The sequence below is a fragment of the Dama dama genome, chromosome 16, assembly GCF_033118175.1.
Source record: "Dama dama isolate Ldn47 chromosome 16, ASM3311817v1, whole genome shotgun sequence".
Lineage (NCBI taxonomy): Eukaryota > Metazoa > Chordata > Mammalia > Artiodactyla > Cervidae > Dama > Dama dama.
This window is the reverse complement of record NC_083696.1, coordinates 27,953,761-27,961,766: the sequence shown is the minus strand read 5'-3', so window position 1 is coordinate 27,961,766 and position 8,006 is coordinate 27,953,761. Positions and strand designations below refer to the sequence as shown.

The 8,006-nt window shown below is 35.4% G+C and overlaps 1 long non-coding RNA gene across 1 annotated transcript; it reads right to left on the bottom strand.

The window, feature by feature from the left end:
- Positions 1-545: 545 nt before the first annotated feature.
- Positions 546-3,779, bottom strand: LOC133071472 (uncharacterized). The gene is made up of 4 exons (XR_009696427.1): positions 3,749-3,779; positions 2,570-2,596; positions 2,151-2,224; positions 546-676 (listed from the first exon to the last, which is right to left on the bottom strand). It is a non-coding gene; the product is annotated as an uncharacterized LOC133071472 (long non-coding RNA).
- Positions 3,780-8,006: the final 4,227 nt, after the last annotated feature.

Here is an 8,006-nt window from a genome sequence, read left to right as displayed (position 1 = left end):
GTATGATTTCAATACTTTTAGAGCATGAAATTTCTGCACCTGGTTTTATGTCTTGGATATGTTCCAGTGTCTCTTAGCTTATAGTCTATGGGAACTTGAATTGAATTTGCATCCTACTATTGTGTGAAAATTGTATAAATCTTAATTATGTCCAATTAGTTCATAATGCTTTTCAGGTCTACTATATTCTTCTACTTCTCTTGTATATTCATTCTATTCATTTCTCAGAGTTTGATATTGAAACTCCAACTAAAAATCTTAATTTATCTACTAAAACAGTTATAATGTACAGTGGAACTATATGTAACTTTGTTCTGTATTTTCCAAGTTGCCTGTAAATGTGTTATCTTATTTTCATAATTTAAAAAATAAAAAAGAAAGATAAGAAAGATACAACCCGGAAAAAAAAAACAGTAGTTTCAAATTAGAATATAATAGTGGGGTTAAAATCCAAAATTCAGTTGTATTTGCTAGCTAAATTCTAAGCTTTTTAGAGTTTATTGTCAAAAAGGAAATAAATGCACATTAAAATGTTTGTTTCACTTGCTGCTTCCAAAAAGCTAATGACAATAGTACAATATAAAATTCTAAGAGCAGTTGAGAACAGCTCCCAAAATGTAAAATCATAATGTTAATTCTGTTACACATTCGAGTCAAAGCAATTCTTCCCCAGCACCTATAAAAGAACATGAAAATCAGAACGCTTTTCAGTTTAAGTCACACACACCAAATCTATTTCTTAAAATTTTAGCCATCTTCATCTTTAGTGCCTTTAATTTAAGCAATAATCAACTTAAAAGGTGCTCTGTAATTATCTCCTTTACCAATAAATAAGACATTCTTAAAATAAAACAAAGTATCTCATTTTAAATTATGTCCTATGTGATACTTTGACATTCAAATTAGAGATACAGAAATAACTGGAATCTAGATCTTTTACTTTAGCTGTTTTAGTAGATATAGTTTTCAGTATATTGTTAACCACATGTATATATTCATATTTTATATATATATATTATGACTAGTTACATACCAAAATGAAGTTTTTTCTCGTTTCTTTTAAAGGTTAAAAACACGCACGAGAAAGACACCATAAGACAGATCATTTTCACCACATATTGAAAAAATAATTCACTTTGTGCAGGAATTATCAAGTGACACTTCCATCACAAGTATCTATAAAACTAATGCTGTTTAAATCTAAAGAGCAAAATTACTTAATGATGACTTATTCCTTCATTGCCTGTCTTCATTGAGATAATGACTTAAGAGTATATTCCTTTCTCAATCTTTCAGTGATAACAAGCATGTTGTTAATAAATCTTCACATCCCCTCCTCCCTTCCCTCAGTAATACTTGGCCCAGTGCCTTGTTCAAAGCAGTTGCTCAATAAATATTTGTTGAATAAATTCCATAGCACAACTTATACGAATACAAATAAGGATAAATGAGCAAAATGCAGAGAATGATTCAGCTGAGATGATCCTAAAATAAAGAACTTTGCAGAATTCATAATCTGTAATGATATTATAGCATTATGGATTGGATATAAAAAGATCAATATCATAAATTGCATAGTAGTGCCAAGAAAGTAATTTTACTTTCAAATTAGAACTTGAAGGAACAACAAATATCATCAGCATCAGGAACAAGATGTTTTTCTTTTGTGAAAAGTACACTGTCAACCAAATTTTAATGGTACAAAAGTAAACTATCTGGGAAATGAAATAAATATGTGATATTATACAATTAGAACAAATTTACTCTGCCTAACTTGTTCAGCTTTTCAGACTGAAAGACAATTGGACCAAATTTTTGAACTGACTGGTGAATAAAGAACTCTAACAGAACTGCTCCTCTAAAATATGAATGATACTAAGAAAGGAGCTGAATAAAAGATGAAGAGAATAAAGTCAGAAAATGTTTAACTGAAAATAATATATGGGCCATTCAGATTTGTTCTTTTGGTAAATAACTGTAGTTGAAAATCAAAAGGAATCAGAATATTTTTAAATTTTGAAAAAATAGGATATAAAAGAACTCCCCTGTTCCCAAAGTTCAAGCTGGCACTTCATGAGATTTCCCTCTTATCAAACACTAAAAGATATATGCCTGGCCACTAAGCAAAGAAATGCCAAGAAATAACTAACCTGCAGGGGGGTCAGGGTGGGGATCAAGAACAGCTGTTACAATAACTCATTCTAAGTATCCTTTCAGCAAATGCCTACAAAAGTGAGATTCATTTTAAATAAAAATTTAGTATTACCAAAAACATCTACCATCCAAAACATAGCATTCATAATTAACCCAACAAAATATCACAGAAACTACTTCCAGCATTATCTGTACACAGAAACCAACAGAACTTTTCATATAAAGACAGATTTCAACTTAAGTTGTAAACATACGAAAGATACTTTACAGTTAAAGAAAACTAAAACTGCTACCTAAGACTAAAATTAAAACAAGCAAACAGGAAGGGATGGAACCAAGAGTCACAACTAACAGGTTAAATCTACAGTTTTAAAATCATCAAAGAACTGCAAAGTATAGTCAATGATCTGAATACCTTTGTTGGAGCAGTATCCATGAAAAGCTATAGAAAAAAAGAGAGAGAGAGAGAGAGAAGGGCTTAAAACTTTCAAATAAACTCGAGAATCCAGATGAGATGCACACATTCCAGTTAAATAACCTTGTATTTCAGAAGTTAAAATCAACTTCACTTTGGAAACTGTTTCCTAAGTTAATCCCTGGCTAATATGTTAGTCAGCACTTCGAGAAATTAAATAAATTAGACTAAACAACCTTGGAGGCTAAAAATCAAAAAATGTAAAGAAACAGTATTTGAAAATTGGTTATCTCCTGCTGCACCACTTTCTCTGTCTTCAATACAATCTCTCCACTTTCCACCCTCAGCAACCCCTGCACCTACTTACCTCACTAAGTGAGGCCCGGCTTTGACATAGAGATAAACCAATCTACCCAAGTTTTCCTTTATTTAAAGACAATTATAAAAGTAATTTTAATGTGAAGGCCTTAAAGGACTTACTAAGATCAAAAATATTCTGTAGCTAGCATGGGAAGAAAAACAAAATACTGGCTACTAAAATTATTTTTTCCCAGTGTAGTAAAAAAAAAAAAAAAGTAGATTTAAAGCTATCATTTCTTATCTTAGTCATATTATTTTCTGACTCCCACCCCTTCCAAATAAATTAGGTTTCTGTGCCACACATTAAACATTAGAAAGGCCTCTTGAAAGGTCATTTGTTTTACCCAAAACAAACAAACACCCTGTCTGCCAAGAACACCACCAATTATCAAGTGGTGATTTAATTATAAATCACTTAAATTTGCTTTTTGATTTCCATAGTATATCAGTATCATAGCTTTTGGATCTGTGAAATACTCTTTAAAATGAAGGTACTAGAGCACAGTCAAGATTTAAGTTAGCCACTCTGAAAAATTTGTACTTCATCAGTAAATAATTTACTTTAAATAGCCTTCTACCTGAGGCTCTCCCATGAGGTCTTTGCATTTTTTATGAAGAACTCCCCCACCCCCACCTCCAACCCCAGAAACTTAGCTGTGATTTAATAGTAAGCAATATATGAACTCTTTAGTATAATAAAAATACATAACAATAGCCTCAGAAGAGTTTTATTTTACTCTTCCTTTTACAAGAAATCTTTAAAGAGAAACCGTTAACGTTTTTCCCAAGGCAGAGAAGATTATCAACTCGGCGCCAAACCTCCTCCGCGGCTCTGACAAATACTGAGCCAGCCTCATCTGGAGCATTTCTGCCCTGAAGATCACATTCAGCAGCAGAGCGAGGAACACGCTGCATTTTCACTGTTCTGAGTCACCGAACCTTTTGTGCAAGCACACGTGTGAGGGAAATGTTTGCTTCTGAGCCTGAAACCCTCCCAACCATGACTGACTGTCTCAGCATGCCCGCTGTGCCCCCTGCCTTGCCCACTGCTGCCACACTTGGTATACCAGAGACCATTTTAGGAGCCCTGGTTGTCATGGAGGCACCAGGCCAGGCACTTAACATGCGTCCCTTTCATTTCATTCTCCCAACAACTCTGTAGACTTTTTAAACAGATGAGAGAATCCAGGCTCCAAAAGGTTATTAACAATCTAGCTGTGTTCAGTCCTTGAGTGGGGAGACACCAGCTTTCCCTGGTGTCTTTGAGCCTAACTACTAGAATTAGCTCTTTAAAAACTCTACCATCAAAATAATAATAATAATAATATAAAATAAATAAAAACTCTACCATCAGTTTTTCTTCCGAAAGATTTCAACCATACTATGGTTCCCCTACAGGCTAGGTCTCCTTCAGATCCTCCAAGTTCTATTTTCTCAAGTAAGGCAGAAAACATAACCTCCATGAGAGCAGGGACTATCTCCAGCAGTAACTTATTTTAAGCACTTGGGGGGGTGGGGGGGGGGTGCGGGTAGGGATGCGGGAAGCCTGCCAGAGTAGGTATTCATTACATGTTGAAGGAATAAAATATCTAGAAGATTAGGGCTATAATGATGGCCAACTTGCGAAGTATTAGGTTGGTGAGAAAGTAATTGTGGTTTCAGACCGTGAATTTTAAATCACTACAAACAGACTCAAACACATCTTTATTAAACAAAATAGGAACCATGACAATCAACACGTTTTTGCCAACGAGAAATAAGTTGGTTCATTCCTGTAGCGGAAAAAATCTGTGCTTCAGGATTTGACGAACTCTTGGAAAGCATTTTCTGCCTCCTGCTGGTTGTGGAAGCATTTTCCCTGCAAAAAGTTGTCAGGATGCTTGAAGATGTGGTAGTTGATTGGCAAGAGGTTGAGTAGGGCAGATGAGGCAAAACTTCAGAGCCCAATTTGTTCAACCTTTGAAGCGCCGGTTGTACAGTGTGTGGTCAGGCGTTGTCGTGGAGAACTGGACCCTTTCTGGTGACCAACGTCGGCTGTGGGTGTTGCAGTTTTTGTCCAGCGCATCTTAACAATTTGCTGAGCACACTTCTCAGATGTAATGGTTTCAGACAGCTACAGTGGATCAGACCGGCAGCAGACCACCAAACGGTGCCCACGACCTTTTTCAATGCAAGTCTGGCTTTGGGAAGTGCTTTGGAGTTTTTTTTTCGGTCCAACTATTAAGCTGGTTGTTGCCAGTTGTCTATGAAATCCACTTTTTGTCACACGGCACAAGCCAATCAAGAAATGGTTTGCTGTTGTTGCATAGAATAGAAGACAACACTTCAAAATGACAATTTTTTTGATTTCCACTCAGCTCCTAAGGCACCCACTTATCAAGCTTTATCACCTTTCCAATTTGCTTCAAATGCCCAAAGACCATAGAATGGCTGACGCTGAGTTCTTCAGCAACTTCTCATGTAGTTGTAAGAGGATCAGTTTTGATGATCCTCTCAATAGGTCGTTGTCAACTTCCAGTGGCCAGCCACCAGCCCTCTCATCTTCAAGGCTTTGCCTCCTTGGGAAAACTTCTTGAACCACCCCTGCACTGTATGTTCATTAGCAGTTCCTGGGCCAAATGCGTTGTTCATGTTGTGAGTTGTTTCCACTGCTTTGTGATCCATTTTGAACTCAAATAAGAAAATCACTTAAATTTGCTTTTTGATTTCCATAGTATAAAACAAACAGCAAGTAAAAAGTCATTAGCAAAAAAAAAAAAAAAAAGGCAAGAAATGCACATTAAAGTGATGTATAACATAATCACATTTAAGAATATATTCCAGTATCAAGCAGGAAAGTTCAACAATGTAAAATTGCAATTACTTTCGTACCAACCTAATAGCATGAGCTCAGAAGGACCTGAACTGTGTACTTAGTCTGCTTATTTTTCCAAGTTTACTAGATAATTATTCATCTCTCTAAATTCAACTTCATAAATACTATTTATGTTGCATCATCTCCCAACCAAAGTAGCAGAGGAATAACTAGAGGTTCAATAAATCATTTATATATAACTGTCAAGCAGCTTAATCTGTCAGAAAGAATAAAAAGCAAATAATCAAGACTTTCCCAAAAAGAAGTTGCACCAATTTGGCCAAAATTGCATCTCGAATTCCTCAAAGGGAAAAATGGACAACTGTGAAATTTCTAGGTAATCTCTTAAAAATCTTCCAGAAAATGCCAGTCCAGTCAATTCAGAGTTCCTCTGAGACTATCTCAGAAATATCCAAGAAATGTCACTGGTATGAACCAGTGCCTTCCTTCCATCCTAAAAATCCACCAAGTGGTTTCCTTCTAGCTCTCTCCAACCCTGATGAAATTTGGGGAAATCCATTCTCATTCTAAGGCAAAGAGCAGTTAACCTGTGTCGACTGTCAACTCCTAGCATTAATACTGTCTCTGTAACCCAGTTATTCTATTTTCCCTTCATCTTTATGCCCAAACACTCTATGTGGCAGCAACAGGGAAACAATGTTAAGTGTCTGCCTTTTTATTGTTGCCTAACAATCAGACTCAAAGCAGATGACTAACATGATATCATCAGAAATGAAGATGCTGAAGAAGTAAGCAAGTACACAAATCAAGAAAATAAATTCACACTGTGCACAGAGTAAGTATACACACGCCATGAATAAGAAGAAATATGAACATTACACTTTGATGAATTTCAGTTACTAAAACTCAGTAACCTAGTACATAAAACTCTTGAAGAAAAATTATTTCCTCTTTAATCAGTGTCCCAGGTTAACAACATTCCTTTTCTATTAAGAAAACTATGCTTCTATCACTGCAAACAATGAATATGCATGACTATTCTACACAGTAAGCATTCAATAAATTCTTCTTGAGCTAATGAATAAATTTTCCGTGTCTAATGATATCTAGCATGATTTTTAAAATCCTAAAAAGAAGGAGGAGCAGTGCTGTATCTGTTCAATTTTAGTTGGTGAGTATCCAATACACCATTAATTAATGCTTTTAAATAACAATCCTGACCTCAATTAGAGCTTCTCCAATAAAATTATTTACCGTTACAATATACTCTTTAAACAGTAGAATACAATGGCAGACACTGAAAAAAAGTTTTTCTTCAATTTAAGACAAACCACCAAGAATATCTTTTAAGGCAGTAATTATTGTCAATTTTCTCTACTAGTCTGGAAAAAAAATTTAAAGTAAAATAAATTGAAGATGTGTACCAACTATTAAATTCTATAAATTATCAAACAGAGATTATGCAGTAATGTTATAGTCTTTATATTTTGTTTCTATATTAATAAAGAGGAAAGGAAAGGTGCTATGTCATTTATGGAGGGTCCTGTTTAAGGGCAAGAATATATGGCAATCAAAAAGATTCAGATTTCCGGCCTCAAGGAGGTTACAGGAAAATAAAAAACCTGACTGTGGGGAATTTCCTGGTGGTCTAGGAAATTCAAGTAGGGGAACTAAGATCCTACAAGCCTTGTGGCCAAAAAAAAAAAAAAAGAAAGAAAAAAAAGAGCCTGACTGTGTCCAACACCTTTTCCCTGGGTCTTTCCCTCATCTAGACACCTCGCTCCAAATTCAACTAAAAGCCCTTCTCACTTCCCTTCTTCCTCCTGCTTCCTACCTGATAACTCATTAGGATCTTATCTTTACTCAGTTTCTCTTTAGCGTTAATGTATATAGTTTCTTTCACATGATTCACTGAAACTGCAGCAGGAATACAGGTAAAATTCATGCCACCGCATTCGGCAAAAACTGACTGAATGGCTAATGAGAGGTTGATGGGGTCTGCTTAGGAATAAAACCTGGGTCAATCTACTCCTTCTAAGAGTAGTGCCCAGTTTATCAAGGAGGTGGGCCAGGCAAATAGTGACCATATAACAAAGGACAGAGGAGCAAAAATAGGAATTAAACCTTTCATGTTAAATGTACACACATGAAATTCCCTGGGATCTAGGGGAATTCAGCTTACAGATAAAACAGATTGTAACCGAAATGTCAAGGACCAAAGTTTTAAAAAAATTAAAAGTAATATATTTAAAGGCAGAATGG